Raw genomic sequence first — 16,492 nt, 5'->3', positions numbered from 1 at the left:
ACACACTGCCAGTGCTGGATCGGGGATGCTGAGGCTTCCCCCTGTACTAATTAGGATTCCCCATCCCAGGGCAAGTACCCCCAGGGGCACTTTTTCACTACAGGTACTCTGTAAGCCAACAGTAGCAAGATATAGGCAGCGGATGTGACGCATTGCCGTCTAGCGCTTGTTTTTGAAACAGGTCTAAATGTCTGGTAAATACATTTACTGAGGAAAAAAAAAACTGTTCAATACTTGTTTTCCCTGCTGTATATTTAGCTTTGTACCTAAAGAGGGCTAGGGCAAAGCTCTATGTAGCTAGCTACAACACAGGCCTGCAGAGAAACACGTTGCTGACGGTGTGTAATAGTAGTTCACATATGCAACAACTACAGCTGGAGAGTTGGAGCTACTGTACTACTAATCTACGTGTCAAATCCTTTGGGAGACTTGAGAAGTGAAGATGTGGATGACCTCTGTGGGAAAAGTTGTACTTTGCATAGGCGGCAGCCTATATCTCTGGACCTGAGAGGTATTCAGAGGCAAACCACAGATAAGACTTATCCACAGGTTCAGTTTCTACTGCGCAGGTTTTCTATGGCTTCACATTGACGTACCAGAAAAGCAAGTAAAGCGTATAACTTCAGCAGCCTTTGTGTGAAAGAGGAGAATGCCTAGTCACTTGCAAATTCCTCTAATCTGAAACCACTTGTATCTGGTAAGCAAACCCAACTGCAAGGAAAGCTACGTACACCAGTTATTGACAGAAAGTTATAGGGGGCCGCCTCACCCGAGAATATAGTGTGTGCGCGCGCTTTTTTTCCCGTGTATGGTTCTTTCCTTCAGTCTGGCCTTTTCTCCTTCCATAGCAGGCTAGCAACAAGTCTGTTTAGAACTCAGCCTAAACTGTTGCCCAAAGGATTGAGTCCTGATCCTTGCAGGCGATAGTCCTCTTGGATGAAATAGGTGGTTTCGGTAAATGGAGCTCACCATCGGCATGCTGAAACCAGGCACCCCCTAGCAGCAATGTTATGCTGCACGGGGCGCGCAAGGGTAATTCAGGGCTGCGGCTTTTGCCAGACAGTGAATTACATCTCCCTCCAAGAGGGAATAGTATTTAACGCTGCTAGTGCTAGGGGAGTTTTGCGGCAGCAGGGAGAGCAGTCATTCAGCTCTCCCGGTGCCCAATTCACATACTACACCTCTTGGATGTGTACAAGGCTTTACCAGCACATTCCCTCTAATCTACAGCCTTCTGTCATGGATCAATCAATATGAGAGTTGCATAACAATGCAAGGTCTTATCGTACAGGAACGCACCGCCCATTAAGCTCTAGGGACATATTCCCATCCCTGCATTATAACGAATTATGCTATCCTAACGTGCAATCCACAGTGCAAACCACACACATACCAAAGCAATTAAAAACACAGATTTTTTCTGCACACCATGCACTTTCATATGCAGCAGAAGCACAATATAATTAAAAGGGCAAACAAATTATGTCCAAAAAAGGGCAATGAGTGGATTTTGTTTATGTGCGAGGAGGAGTTTTTCTCCCAGCCCCATGCAGCCACCCTGTGCCCTCGCAGTCACTCACTGCTGCTCCAGTCCCCTGCCTCCAGCTAGTTTTGTTTTTGCAGACCTCGGGGGTCGGCGGGTTGCATTGCGTACATTTTTTACTCATTCCCACTGCTGCAGGAACATTAACACAAAGGTTTTTTTTATGCGTCGGTGGTTCAATGCGTAAAAACTGTACGCATTAAACCACTAATGCGTAAAAAAAAAGGTATTATGTTCCTGCACCAGCGGGAATGCGTAAAAATGTACGCAATGCTGCACGCCGACCCCGAGGTCGGCAAAAACTAAACGAGCTGACGGAGGGTGACCAGAGCAGCAGTGAGTGACTACGAGGGCACAGGCTGGCTGCATGGGGCTGGGAGAAGCCCCAGCTAAGTAAAATTTTCCCTGATAACTCCTTGAAGGGCAGTTTTCCACCACAAATTGCAACTGCATTTTTATACTGCAGCAAGCAGGACTTTTGCGATCAGGCAAAATTGCACTGCACTAGTATAAAGGGGTTCCTGATTACACTGTGCTGCTGCATTTTTCAGAGAGAATCTTGAGGAGAAGGCAAACTGCAAGGGGAAACGAGACCTAACCTATCCAGTGAGCACCTGCAGAAGACTGGAAGTGACTGAGTTACCTGCACATTCCCCCTTACCTACAATCTTCTACAAACCGTGAGAAACTGCAGAAGGCCAGAGATGCCAGAGAGTTATTTTACACATGTGCAGCATGTATGCAGACAGGCACATTTTCTTCATAGTAGGATTCCTATGATTGACACATGCCTTCAAATTTACTGTAAGCGAGCTAATGTTTCTGTCTGTGCATGTAAATTATCTACTCTAGGATCATTACCAACCCAAACGTGTCTCCCTTCAAGGACAACCAACGATGTAAATTGTTCAAAAATAGTCTGGAAAAAAACGGTATAGACGCAAATAGACGTTAAAAAAAAAAGTCAATGATGTAAAATGAAAATATGCATAACTACATTCCAACCTTAAAAAGGATATTACACTATAATTGAAACAAACACCTTTTTTTTTTTACTTCAGCTCTTTACATTGTAAAAATGAATGACATTTCTATAGCTTCATAACGGTTTTTGTGCACCAGTGTTTGTGTTTAGAAATTTCTTTTTTGCAGATTCCAGTATACAGATGCAGGTTAGTGGTTAGGGAGGGGGGCATGGAGAGAATTACCTGCACGTGGTGCCCCCTGCTGGTCACAGTCTATGATTATGTGCAACCGAACCATCTCGCCTGTTTTTTTGCTGAATCTATGCAACTCACCCTAGATTTGCTACTGCAGACACCGGTGTATACTACCATTACACTTGATTGGCTGACAGGCTATCTGTGGATCAATATAAAATGGCAGATTGCTGGCTGGGAGTAAGCAATTGCTTCTCTTGCGTTTTACTTTGTTTCTGGCCAGTGCTCTCCCCAGGCCTGTTCTGCCAGGCACCCCACAATTTTCCTGATTGACGCGGTACAATACAGGGGTAAAAGGAAGCTAGGACATTCTACCAAAAGCACAGAAAAGACTCAACAATGGCACTGGAACAGGGAAAAAAAAGCACCGGAACACCGCTCACTCGGACAGGGACAGTGCTGGAACCAGGGAGGCCAAATCCAAGAAACTGTAGTAAAAGGAAGGGATCTGCACATGTCCTAAAATGATCCTTTATTATGGACGTATCCAAAAAACACCAATCACGCATCTATAGCTAACATGTTTCAGACCTACTGGTCCTTAATCATGGCACTGGAACACTAAATGGGTTGCATGCAGGACACACACACTGGTCATACCACTACAGTCATTATAGTTTTAAAATAAAATGTGTTATTTTAGATAAAACCTGTCCCACTATTACAACATTTAAGGGGTTGAACAAAATAATGGAAACACCTAACATTTTGGCATCATAATCTTTAACCACTTGCCGACCGCGCACTCATACCGCGCGTCGGCAAAGTGGAAGCTGCAGAACCAGTGACGCAGTTCTGTGTCGCCGGCTGCAGCCTAATTAATCAGGAAGCAGCCGCTCGCGCGAGCGGCTGCTTCCTGTCAATTCACGGCGGGGGGCTCCGTGAATAGCCTGCTAAAACAGCGCTGGTCCTTAAGGGGGAGGGGGGTAAAGGGTGGGTCCTCAAGTGGTTAAACATGTTTTAAGCCATCAAAACTTGACATGTTACATTTTTTTTTTTTGTTATTTGATATGTTTAAAAATTGTTTTTTTTTACAGATATTTAAACCAAAGTTGGTTATCATTTATAAAAATGGCAGATCTCTCATACGTTCAAAAAGAGGCCAAATTGTTGGGGCTCGTATGGCAGGCGCTACTGTAACGGAAACTACCTGAATGCTTGGCATTTCAAGAGGTACTGTCTCAAAAGTAATGACTGCCTTTGAAAGAGAAGGAAAAACGTCCTCAGCAAAGCACAGTTGTGGCCGAAAGTCAAAGTGGTCTGAGAGAGACCGTCTGACTCTAAATCAAATTGTTAGTAAAGCTAGCAAGCAACACCTACAGAACACAGTTTCCACAAAAACTGTTCGTCGGGAGCTGCAGAAATCTGGATTCCACGGAAGAACTGCAATTAGAAAATCTCTGCTCTCAAAGACAAAGGTTTCAAAGCATTTAGAGTGGTGTAGAAACCACCAGAATTGGTCCCTCGAGCAGTGGAAAAATGTGATTTTCTCTGACAAATTATAGTTTACCTTATTTCTGACCGAGAGTGCGTTTGGAGACAGCCGAAAGAAGCATTTCATCCAGACTGCCTTTTCCCAACCGTAAAACATGGCGGGGGTTCTGTGATGATCTGGGGTGCTATTTCTTGGAAATCTGCCGAGTCAAGGATTTCCCTTCATGGAAGAATTAACAGCCGAGACCATTTAGGAATTTTGGGCGACCAAGTTCATCCTATGATTCAAGAACTGTTTCCGGAGGGGAATGCCATCTTTCAAGATGATAATGCCCGAATCCACACAGCTAGAATTGTTAAAGAATGGCACGAGGAACATTCTAATGTAATTGAGCATCTCATCTGGCCACCACAATCCCCAGATCTCAACATTATTGAGCAATTATGGTCGTTATTAGAGATTCAAGTAAGAAGTCTATTTCCGCCGCCATTGTCTCTAAAAGAACTGGAGGGTGTTTTAACTGAAGAATAGGCAAAAATTCCTTTGGATACAATTCAGTTTGTATGAATCAATACCTCGGAGAATTGAGGCTGTAATTGCCACAAAAGGTGGACCTACACCATTTTAAAATATATTTTGTTGATTTTCAAGGCGTTTCCATTATTTTTTGTCCAACCCCTGTAGGTCCCTAGAACAACGTATGGCGATAATATTTTATTTGGAAATAAAGGTGTATTTTCCGCATTTTGTGATTTTGGTTCTCATACTCCAATAATTACAAGCCCTTATTTGCAAATATAACAGTAATATACTCATTACATACATATTTAAAAATCTTGGTCCCTAAGGTAACTATTTGTCGTCTTAGATTCCGTCACTTTGTGGCAGTTATCGCACGGCACCATTTACATTGCAGAGTGGTCACTGACTCGAGTATAAGCAGAGATCCCCAATTTTGGCCTCAAATACTCGGCTTATATTAGAGTATATACAGACTTTGGGTACATGTTCCCATTCAGCATCTGTGCACTACCAAGTGCAGGCGAGGGTGTCGCTCGTAAACAGGAAGGGACGATTAACTAATTCCCTATGAGCTGCACTGCAGTTTGCAAGGACATAGATACTCGTCCTGAAGGAAGGCATGTGGTTAAAGGACACTTGAAGTAAGGGGCATGGTGGCTGCCATATTTATTCCCTTTTAAACAATACCAGTTGCCTGGCAGTCCTGATCCATTTGGTTGCAGTAGTGTTTAGATGTAAAGGCAAGACTAAATAAATTAAAAATAGACAAGGCACCTGGCCCGGATGGCATGCATCCTCGGGTCCTAAGAGAATTAAGTTCAGTTATAGCTAAGCCCCTTTGGGCTCATTTCCACTATCGCGAATTCGCATGCGTTTTTCGCATGCAAATTCGCATAGCAATACAAGTGAATGGGACTGTTTCCACTTGTCAGGATTCCTTTGCGTTTTTCTGTGCAGAAAAAATTCGGATGGCAGAGCCATCAGAATTCGCATACCGCTATGCGAATCGCATACAATGCATTTAATAGGAAATTCGCATACGGTTTGGGTATGCGAATTTTCATGCGAATTTTCATGCGAATTCGCATAGAAACAATGGAAAAAGCACACCAGCACTGCCATGGTTAAATTCGCATACATCGTCATCCATGCGAATTCGCATGCGACTTCGTATGAAAATTCGCATACACCCGTATGCGAAATTCGCATCCGCATGCGAATTTTTACCGCGGCGATTCGCACCGCACAAGTGGAAATGCAGCCTTTATCTTATCTTTTGTGACTCTCTTGCAACTAGCAGAGTCCCAGTGGATTGGCGTACAGCCCACGTTTTCCCATTATTTAAGAAGGGCAAAAAATCTGATCCAGGAAATTATAGACCTGTAAGCTTAACATCAGTTGTATGCAAACTATTTGAGGGGTTACTAAGATACTATACATGACTTCATAGTAGAAAATAATCTTATTTCTCAGCATCAACATGGGTTTACTAAAGACAGGTCCTGTTTGACTAACATGCTCAGCTTTTATGAGGTAGTGAATGCTAATATGGATATTGGGAATGCTGTAGATGTGATATACTTGGACTTTGCAAAGGCCTTCGACACTGTTCCCCACAGAAGTCTGGTGCAAAAGTTGAGGATGCAAGGACTGGGGAAGAGTTTGTGTGCATGGATAGGGAACTGGCTAATGGACAGAAAACAAAGAGTTGTGGATCGTACTCAAAATGGGAGACTGTTAGCAGTGGGGTCCCACAGGGGTCTGTACTGGGTCCAGTGCTCTTCAATTTATTTATTAATGACCTAGTAGATGCAGTAGTGAGCAATGTTGCTATTTTTGCAGATGATACAAAATTGTGCAGAATCATCAACTCTCAGGAAGATAGTGTCATATTGCAACAGGATCTGGATAGGATGGCTATATGGGCACATACATGGCAGATGAAATTCAATGTTGACAAATGTAAAGTCATGCATTTTGGTCGTCCCAATGGTCTAGCACCATACAAAATAAATGGGATACAGTTGGGAACATCAAACTTGGAGAAGGACTTAGGAGTACTCATCGACAACAAGTTAAATAATCGTACTCAATGCCAAGCCGCTGCAGCTAAAGCGAACAAAATTTTGGGATGCATTAAAAGGGAAATAAAAACTCGAGATGCTAGCATAATATTGCCCGTTTAACTCTCTAGTAAGGCCACATCTGGAATATGGAATTCAGTTCTGGGCACCACATTACAAAAAAGATATTGCAGTTTTAGAGCAGGTGCAGAGACGAGCTACAAAATTGATACGTGGGATGGAAGGTCTCGCTTACCAAGAAAGGTTAGATAAACTGGGTTTATTTAGTCTAGAGAAAAGACGCCTTAGAGGGGATCTAATTAACATGTATAAATACATCAGAGGGCAATATAATAGCTTGGCGGATGAGCTTTTTGTCCCTAGGCCTTCTCAAAGGACTAGAGGACATGAGCTGCGCATGGAGGAAAAACGTTTTAGCCATTTATTTAGGAAAGGGTTCTTTACAGTAAGAGTGGTTAAGATGTGGAATGCATTGCCACAGGAAGTCGTTATGGCAAACTCTATACCTGCATTTAAAGGGGGCTTAGATGCTTTCCTTGCGTTGAAAGACATCCATGGCTACAATTACTAGGTTATGCCTAATGATGTTGATCCAGGGATTTTATCTGATTGCCATCTGGAGTCAGGAAGGAATTTTTCCCATTTGGGGCTAATTGGACCATGCCTGGTGGGGGTTTTTTCGCCTTCCTCTGGATCAACAGGGGTAATGTGGGGGACGGGCTGGAGTTGTACTTTGTACTGGTTGAACTCGATGGACGTATGTCTTTTTTCAGCCAAAATAACTATGTAACTATGTAATGATCTGCGCTGCTGTCTGCACAGGCAGACAGCTGTTTGACCATTTGTTAGGTCTGAGTGCTGCAGGTCTCTGGAAAAAGAGACCTGTCTCCACTCTGCAAGCTGCAGAGTTGCTGTTCTGGGGAGGAATTTGCATCCACTTGTCATGCAAATTGCTTAGCGGCTTCCTCTGATGGCTTGCAGTATAAAAACCAATTCTTCCCAGAATTCCTGGCTGGTCATGATGGTTTGTTCCTACTAACTTACCTGGAGTCTCAGCCTTTGCTAATTGTTTGCCAAGATTATCTTAGAGTAATTCCTTGGGAGTGCACTAGCATTCCTTCTAGTGTAGTCAGGTTGTATTATCTGTTTTGCCTTGTACTGTCTATCTGTTGCGATTGTCTTGTCGGCAGTCGACAGGAAATCGTTCTGTCTGTTTGGATCGCATTCACCCTAGCGGTAGTTCCTTCTGTACTCTGGGAGTGTAGGCCAGAGCTGCGGTTGCTACTGGTTACTCCTGTCTGTCTTGTCTGGAACTAACCGTTTAGCAAGCGTTTGCATTCTCTATTCATTTTCGTGTTACATTGGTTAGTTAGGGTTGGTTGTGTTTTGTCGCTGTTGCACTTTTCGTGCGGAGACCGCGCTTAGCGAGTGCGTTTGTTATTTTCCTTGGCGTTCTGATCATTGTTATTTGTTGCGTCTTTCTTGCTACTTTTGTGCTCTGTCTTTATTCGGTCTTGTGTCACTGTTGACAATTGCCACTCTTGCGATTGCGTTCCCACTTGGTTTCCGCTGTTGTATGTTCACCGTCGCCGAGTGGCGACTAGATTGGTGGACACATACATTCTGTCGCTGTGCTCACTCTCTCTGAGGGCTATCTTGCTCTGCATTGTTACAATTCGTACAATTCCCATCTGGCATCTGTGGCAGTGCAGAGGGGTTGTTCCTCTGCACTCCACAGCTCCATCTGCCGGTGGGAATTTCCCTCTACAAGTGCATTGCACCAAAGCTGGGTTCTGCCGTTTTATACGCTTGTGGAGGACTTCCGCAGGGTCAGCGCACATCTTGTGCGCTGACCACGGAGATAATTATACAATCGTTACACTAGATCACACAAATCAAGCATGTAGCTAATCCAGTCAGTCTTCAGATGATCAGCAGGACTGCCAGGCAACTGATATGGGTTAAAAAGGAAATTATAGCAGTCTCCATATCCCTCTCAGGTCAGGTGTCCTTTAACTTAGAGCTCTTTCATACGGACAGCTGAATTAACCACCTGTCAGCTGCTCTCTTACACTGGCCAGGCACTTGTTAGTGTTTGGTGCCAGCAGTGGACACGCAGCGGACAGGTGGCCCTCACATCTGAGGTCGGCCACAAGATTATTTATATTAGTTATCTGGTGGTTTGGGGCAGCTTTATATTACGGCTAACTACCTTTCTCTAATTGTCATCCGGGACAACCTGAGATCCGGTCCCGCCCCGGATCTGTGGAAACACGAATCCAAGAAGATTAAAAGCCCCCGCCCACCCTCCATACTCAGTTCATCTGTGTTTCCGCCACGGAAACACCTGAGAAGCAAAGCTCTGCTTTTGGCAAATTGGGACAGGTCCCAACTTTCCCTAGACTCTCAGATAACTATCCCAGAGTTAGTAAAATCCAGGCTGGGCTGGTGGTTGGACGCTCAGAATCTAACCAAAGGATGTTTTTGGAGACAGGAAGAGCCAATAAAGATCTTTACAGATGCAAGCTCTTGGGGATGGGGCGCAACAATATTGGGCCATCATGCTCAGGGGCATTGGACGCAGCAAATTGCAAAGAAATCGTCCAACTTCAGAGAATTACTGGCAGTACAGGAAGCACTTCTATCTTTTCAATCCCTGATAGAGGGAAAGCACGTGTTAATATTTTCCGACAATATCACGACGGTGGCTTTTCTGGCAAAGCAAGGAGGCACGAGATCAATCGAGCTCAGGCGCCTATGCTCAGAAATTCTGGACTGGATAGAACCCCTGGTTCTATCTTTGTCAGCTATCCACATAAAGGGGACTCTCAATATAGAGGCAGATTTTTTAAGTCGTCATCAGGTAAATCAGTCAGAGTGGGAACTTCACCCGGAGGTTTTTCAGATGGTGACAATCAGATTCGGTTTCCCAGAGGTGGATCTCTTTGCATCTCCGACGAATGCAAAGACGGACCAATTTTTCTCCCTGCACAGGTGCCAGAGATCTCTGGGGTTGGACGCCCTCAGCTTCCCTTGGAACTTCAACCTCTCCTATGCGTTTCCTCCAACAGTACTGTTACCTCAGGTATTGGGGAAATTTCAAAGGGAGAGAGGGAATATGATCCTGATAGCTCCACTATGGCCGAAACGACCATGGTATGCGACCCTGCGGAGGTTGGCAGTGGCTCCACCCTTTCCCCTGCCGGATCGGCCAGATCTGCTAATCCAGGGCCCTCTTATCCACCCCAGGCCACAGTTATTCAGACTGGCCGCCTGGATCCTGAAAGGGTAATCTTGAGGAATAAGGGCCTTTCAGAGAAGGTTATTGACACGGTAATGAAATGTAGAAAGCCAGTAACTCAGAAGATATACCGAAAGGTCTGGAAGGTTTATCTAGCCTGGTGTGAAACTAGAACCAGGGATCAAAATTTGACTAGTTCAATTTTAGAGTTTCTTCAGGAAGGGTCGGACATGAGGTTGGCTCTTAGTACTCTTAAGGTTCAATGTTCAGCGCTTTCAATACTATTAGATAGGCATCTAGCGCAGGAAGAGTTGGTAAAGAATTTCTTCAAGGCACTTCAGAGGTCTACACCAGTAAGACAGAAGGTATTTCCACAATGGGATTTATCCCTGGTCCTCAAGTGTTTAACAAAGCCACCCTTTGAACCCATTGAAGAGATTGAAATGAGATTCCTTAGCTTGAAATTAGCTTTTTTGATCGCAATTACATCGGCTAGACGTATTAGTGATTTACAGGCGTTATCTGTCAAAGATCCCTTTCTAATCATTTGCCCTGATAGTGTCAGACTCAGAACTGATCCGGCCTATCTCCCTAAGGTAGTCTCTGAGTTTCATAGATCTCAGGACATCATTCTTCCTTCTTTTTGTGGCAACCCTTCGGGGCAGAAGGAGGAGGAATTTCACTGTTTGGACGTAAAAAGATGTCTACTAGTATATCTTTCAAGATCGAGAGAGTTTAGAAAGTCAAGCAGCCTATTTATCCTATTTTCAGGGAAAAATAAGGGGCAACAGGCATCCAGACAAACCATTGCTAGATGGATTAGACAGACCATAGCTTTAACATATGAGGGTAGTAATTGTCCCTTACCACCTAACATTAAGGCTCATTCAACCCGTTCTCTATCTACATCCTGGGCGGAAAGAGCAGGAGCCACCATTCAACAAATTTGTCAAGCGGCAACATGGGCAAGTGCATCAACTTTCATCAAGCACTACAGAGTGGATGTACTGTCTCAACAAGATCAATCGTTTGGCAGAAAGGTGCTCCAGGCGGTGGTCCCTCCCTAGGTTAGTCTTTTTTTGCCATAAAGACTTTCTTGTTTATCTCTCAGGTTGTCCCGGATGACAATTAGAGAAAGACTCCTATTAGACCTACCGGTAATGGAGTTTCTGATTGTCATCCGGGACAAACATTAGAACCCTTTTCCCTATCTCGACTGCGCACCTTTCTGTTACAGTTTAGATCACTGGGATCTAGTACATTCACCTTTTTTGGTGTTTTATGTGTTCCTTCATCTTGGTGTTTCTAGTCTTATATACTTTCAGACGCACTGAGTATGGAGGGTGGGCGGGGGCTTTTAATCTTCTTGGATTCGTGTTTCCACAGATCCGGGGCGGGACCGGATCTCAGGTTGTCCCGGATGACAATCAGAAACTCCATTACCGGTAGGTCTAATAGGAGTCTTTTTATACACATAGCATCTATTGGTCTATTTTACAAATGCCACCTTTTGCCATATGTAGATATGTGCCTATTTGAGCAGTGCATATTCCTGCAGTGCCAGTATACATAAGTGTGCCATTGCACAGGGCTTCCAACAAACTGTTAAAGTTTTCTGCCAAGCACTGGATTAATCCAGGTGTGGAAAGTGAGTAGCCAAGCCTCTCGCCCTGTGCTGCTAATCCTGTAGGAAGGGGAGAGTTTCTGGACAGTCTCATAGCAACTGGACTAACAGAGTACACAGAGAATGGACGCCAAGGATACAAAGAATTTGATCTTACTGTCAGTTTTGGAAAGTCTTAGCTGGCTGAACACTGAACAGGGGAAAGAAAATCTGCAGTACTGATCTGGGCTTATGGCATTTTTAACAATGAAAGTGGAATTTTACTCATTACAATGCAGCTATAGCCACTTACATCATAACATGCATGGCAATACATCAAATGTATGCATACTCTGAACAGCCACATTCAAAACTATGTGCAGTGCATGGCCATGTGTTATTTGCATAAAAAGGATACAATGTGTATATTGTTAACAGGTCCCCACAAAGCTTTCTTAAAGAGAACCCGAGGTGTGTTTAAAGAATGTTATCTGCATACAGAGGCTGGATCTGCCTATACAGCCCAGCCTCTGTTGCTATCCCAAACCTCCCTAAGGTCCCCCTGCTCTCTGCAATCCCTCATAAATCACAGCCGTGCTGTGAGGCTGTGTTTACATCTGTAGTGTCAGTCTCAGCTGCTCCCCCGCCTCCTGCATAGCTCCGGTCCCTGCCCCGTCCCTTCCCTCCAATCAGCAGGGAGGGAAGGGATGCAGGCGGGGACTGGAGTTCTGCAGGAGGCGTGGAGAGCAGCAGACTGACACTATAGAGATAAACACAGCCAGCTCTGACAAGCTGTTGGTCAGCAGCGTGGCTGTGATTTATGGAGGGATTGCAGAGTGCAGGGGGGCCTTAGGGGGGTTTGGGATAGCAACAGAGGCTGGGCTGTATAGGCAGATCCAGCCTCTGTATGCAGATAATATTCTTCAAACCCACCTCGGGTTCTCTTTAAAGTACATCTTCAAGCTTTTTTTTTTTCCTTTTTCATAAAGTTTCACCTACTTCTTCCATATCCCTGCAGACATCTTGTGCCTGTGCCAGTCCTCAATGATCCTCCGGTCCCCCGCCCCAGCTCACTTTCACTTCTGCCGTCTTACAAGTCGACGGCAACTGTGCCTGCGCATCCTCATTCTAGTCGCCGGGAGAGTCTTGCGCAGGCGCAGTAAGATTCCCATACTCCACCTGCGCAGAACACACACAACCACGGCCATGCAGGCACAGTTGCCGGCGATTTGTAAGACGACAGAAGTGACAGTGAGCTGAGGCGGGGGACCGGAGGATCATTGAGGACTGGCACAGGTAATCTGCAGGGGGGGGCCGGTAGAAGCCCCATTTTTTTCTTCTAAGTTAACGTGAATCAAAAAGTGTACCGAGGCAGCCATATTTATTTACATTTAAACAATACCGGCTACCTGGCAGTCTAGCTTATATTTCTGGTCAGTAGTGTCTTAGTACCAAGGCTGTGGAGTCGGAGCAATTTTGGGTACCCAGAGTAGGAGTTGGAGTCGGTGATTTCATAAATTGAGGAGTCAGAGTCGATAATTTGTGTACAAAATCCACAGCCCTGATAAGTATTAGACTAAGGAGTCGGAGTCAAGGAGTCTGAGCCATTTTGGGTACCCAGAGTCGGAGTTGGTTTCATAAACTGAGGAGTCGGAAGATTTTTTTATCGACTCCACAGCCCTGCTTAGTACTACACGGGAAACATGCATGCAGCCAATCTTGTCAGAAACATCTGATCTGCATGCTTGTTCACAGACTATGGCTAAAAGTATTAAGAGGCAGAGGATCAGCAGGACTGCCAGGCAATGTGCAATGAACAAAAAGGAAATAAAATATCTCGGCCTCCATATGCCTCTCACTTCAGGTGTGCTCCAATACTTCAGATTCCCTAATGTCCAAGGGAAGCACCATGAAAAGCATTACAATAAAGCAGAAATTAACTGAAGTAGAGGAACATCTGAGATTACTGCTGCCCATATATTACTGAGCTGGTGCATCAAAACCTGGAGCAGTAGTGGAGTTTATGCCAAGAGCAACCAGTATAACCAATTTGGCAATCAACAGGGCCGTGGAGTCAGTGGTCTCAGAAACTGAGTAGTTGGATGATTTTTGTACTGACTCCACAGAGCCCTGGTAACCAAACCTGAACCTGCCCTGTAAGTGGCTGTGTGTATTCTGTTCTCATATCCCATTTCCTAAGGGAGTTTAGCTACTAGTTTGGATAGTGCTGAGCTGTACTTGTCACCCTCTTCAGCCTGTGACTCTGCTACCAAAGGCTAAAACAACAGAAAGCACATCAAAGCCTCCAGCCTCCCTCTACGCAGATCAGAAGTTTGGGGTCCGAAAACTGAAATGACAGGATGAAAGACGACTGTGCAGCCTTTATTGTCCTCGTCGCATAATGGTTGATAATTCTGCTCATTATCCCATCTGCCAGGTTACTCACAGGATCACAACACAGGATGAGTCTTCCCACATTAATGCAGCACTCCTATACATACATGACATGTTTCGGTGAGGTGATCTATTCTGGGATACAGAATCAGACTCATCTAACCAGATTACACACCTCCACGCTGCCATATAATATGCTCTAGAAGATGACAGGATGTAACCGGCCAAACATACAGTTACATAAAAGGTCACAATAATAATCATTAAAATTCTGGAATTCGGGACAGGACAGCAAGTACTGGCCAAACAGCCATATGCCCTTCTATACTTTAACATGAATGTTCAGTAAGAGCTCCCAAACGTCACCAACAAAGCAGTCATAGCATATAGGTTACATAAATGTTCAGATCTAATGCCAATTATCTGGTTCCTTCCACAATTTGCCATGGTGCGGTTTTTTGCTTTGGCTTGATAATGTACGGGTTAAGGGCCCTGCCTCTGACACAGGAGATTAGGGTTTGAATATTGTCTCTTCCTGTTCAGCAAGACAGCACCTATTCAGTGAGGAGACCTCCCGTAGGCCTCCTTTCCATGAACTGTTGATAGGCAAAGAAATGCCTCTCAAACTCTCTCCTGCTCACTGCTGCCTGGTAACTGCTTGTTGCTGCATGATAACTGCTTACTTCTGCCTGGTAAATGCTTGCTGAGCACACAGCTCAACAGTTCGTGGAAAGGAGGCCTAAAACTGCTACTGCCTATAGAGCACGTCCTAGTGGCTGCAGCTCAGCCACCAGGAGAAAAAGTGCAATATAAATGTTCTGTGTCTTACTTTCATGGCGTGCTAGAGGTTTTCCTCTTCCATTGTGCCCAAGGTCTTCTGGAATCCTAGCAATGTCCCTACCCCTTAGCCATCCCCCAGTATAGTGAGCACATTTTCTCAATACAGTACGGAGCAGTCCTGAGCACTACGGTTTATTGCCTACATTGAGAAAGTCAAAGTTGCACATTCCATAATAGTTTTCTCCCCAGAATTTTTTTTTACAGCCAGGTGGCATGAAAACATAACCGAGTGGGGCGATCTGAGTGAATGCAGGGCCGGTGCTTCTGTGTGCAACTCTGCTTACAGCATAGGAGGAGGTGAGCCGATAACAGCGGGTGCTCACCAAAACTATCCGGGTAGAGCACCCGGCAAAAAGAGCCTGGTGAACACTGCATAACTTAGGTTGAATTCCCTCCCCTCCACACAATCCAGCAGCATCAAAAGCCCCGTCTACACTATGAGAGGTTGTAGCGATCCGGCGGCTCGATTAGCCGCCAGATCTCCTCTTCCGCGTGCCCGCCGCGTCCCCGCTCGCGCGCCGCATTAGATTCCCCGCTCGTCCCCGCCGGCGCTGCTCATCTCCCGCACGATTCCCTGCCATTGTCCCCTCGCGGGGATCGAGCAGGGAATCGGCGGTGCGGAAATCCGTCCTGTCGGGTCTCATCAATCGAGCCGCATCAGCGGCTCGATTGATAAGGAGAATCGCGGCCGCATCTACTCGTGTAGATGCGGCTTTAAGGCTCGTAAACACGTTAAAAAAAATTGTGCAAAAACAAATTGACGATATCAGCTGGTAATGATTTTTATTTTTTCAATAATGGGTTTAACCGGCTCGAGTCCAAATTAGGTAGAATCTACACTGCAGCTGAGACTTTCCATCTCTGATACAGCGTAGATTCTATGCCAAGGCTTTCTGCAATCCCAAGCCGATCGTTGCAGGAAGTAAACTTGGATGTCATGTAACAAGCGAGCTTCCTCTCATCAGTAAGGACCCAGTTTCATTGGCTCTTTACCACTGTGAGCCAATGAGAATGAAAAGTGAACATCCTTAAAGAGTACCAGAGATCAATTCATACCTGGGGCTTCATCCAGCCCCGTCCACACCGATAGCTCCCACGCCGTCCTCCGCCTTCTCCTCGTCCCAGTAGAAGCCCTGTTAGTTTAGCCAGTCGGGTCAGTCGACGCATGCGTAGTGCGGCTGCGAGCGCCCCCCTCGTCCCACTCCTGTGGCTGGGAACGTTATGTGCAATGCCCTCTCCCCGACTGGCCATACTGGACTTCTACTGGAACGAGAAGGTGGCATGGGGCTGGAAGAAACCCCAGGTATGTATAAATCTTTTAAAACAATTTGTCTCAGGTTCTCTTTAAAGAGACTCTGAAGTCTCATTTTTTACCAGTTTTTTTAGTTTAATCATGTTTAGCATTATAGCCTAAACTGAATCGCCGCAAAACGAGTGTTTCTTCATAGAGAAAAAGCCCTGCAAAGCTCCCTGGGCTTTACTTCCTTGAAGAGGCAGAGCTTTGAGCTGTAAGCTCTGCCTCCTCCGCAGTCAATCTCTGCCGATCGCCGCCTCCTCCTGCCCCTCTGTCTTTCACTGAGAGGAACAGGGAGGAGGCAGAGATTGTGGAG

General features: G+C 45.3%; 1 protein-coding gene across 20 annotated transcripts in view; it reads right to left on the bottom strand.

Annotated features, from left to right (window-relative positions):
- Window positions 1–16,492, bottom strand: part of LOC137518061 (microtubule-associated protein 2-like) — a 261,526-nt gene that overhangs the window by 208,952 nt on the left and 36,082 nt on the right. The window lies entirely within an intron of this gene.

The sequence above is a fragment of the Hyperolius riggenbachi genome, chromosome 5, assembly GCF_040937935.1.
Source record: "Hyperolius riggenbachi isolate aHypRig1 chromosome 5, aHypRig1.pri, whole genome shotgun sequence".
Taxonomy (NCBI): Eukaryota; Metazoa; Chordata; class Amphibia; order Anura; family Hyperoliidae; genus Hyperolius; species Hyperolius riggenbachi.
Note: the sequence above shows the minus strand (reverse complement) of the source record. Positions and strands in the feature narration are given on the sequence as shown.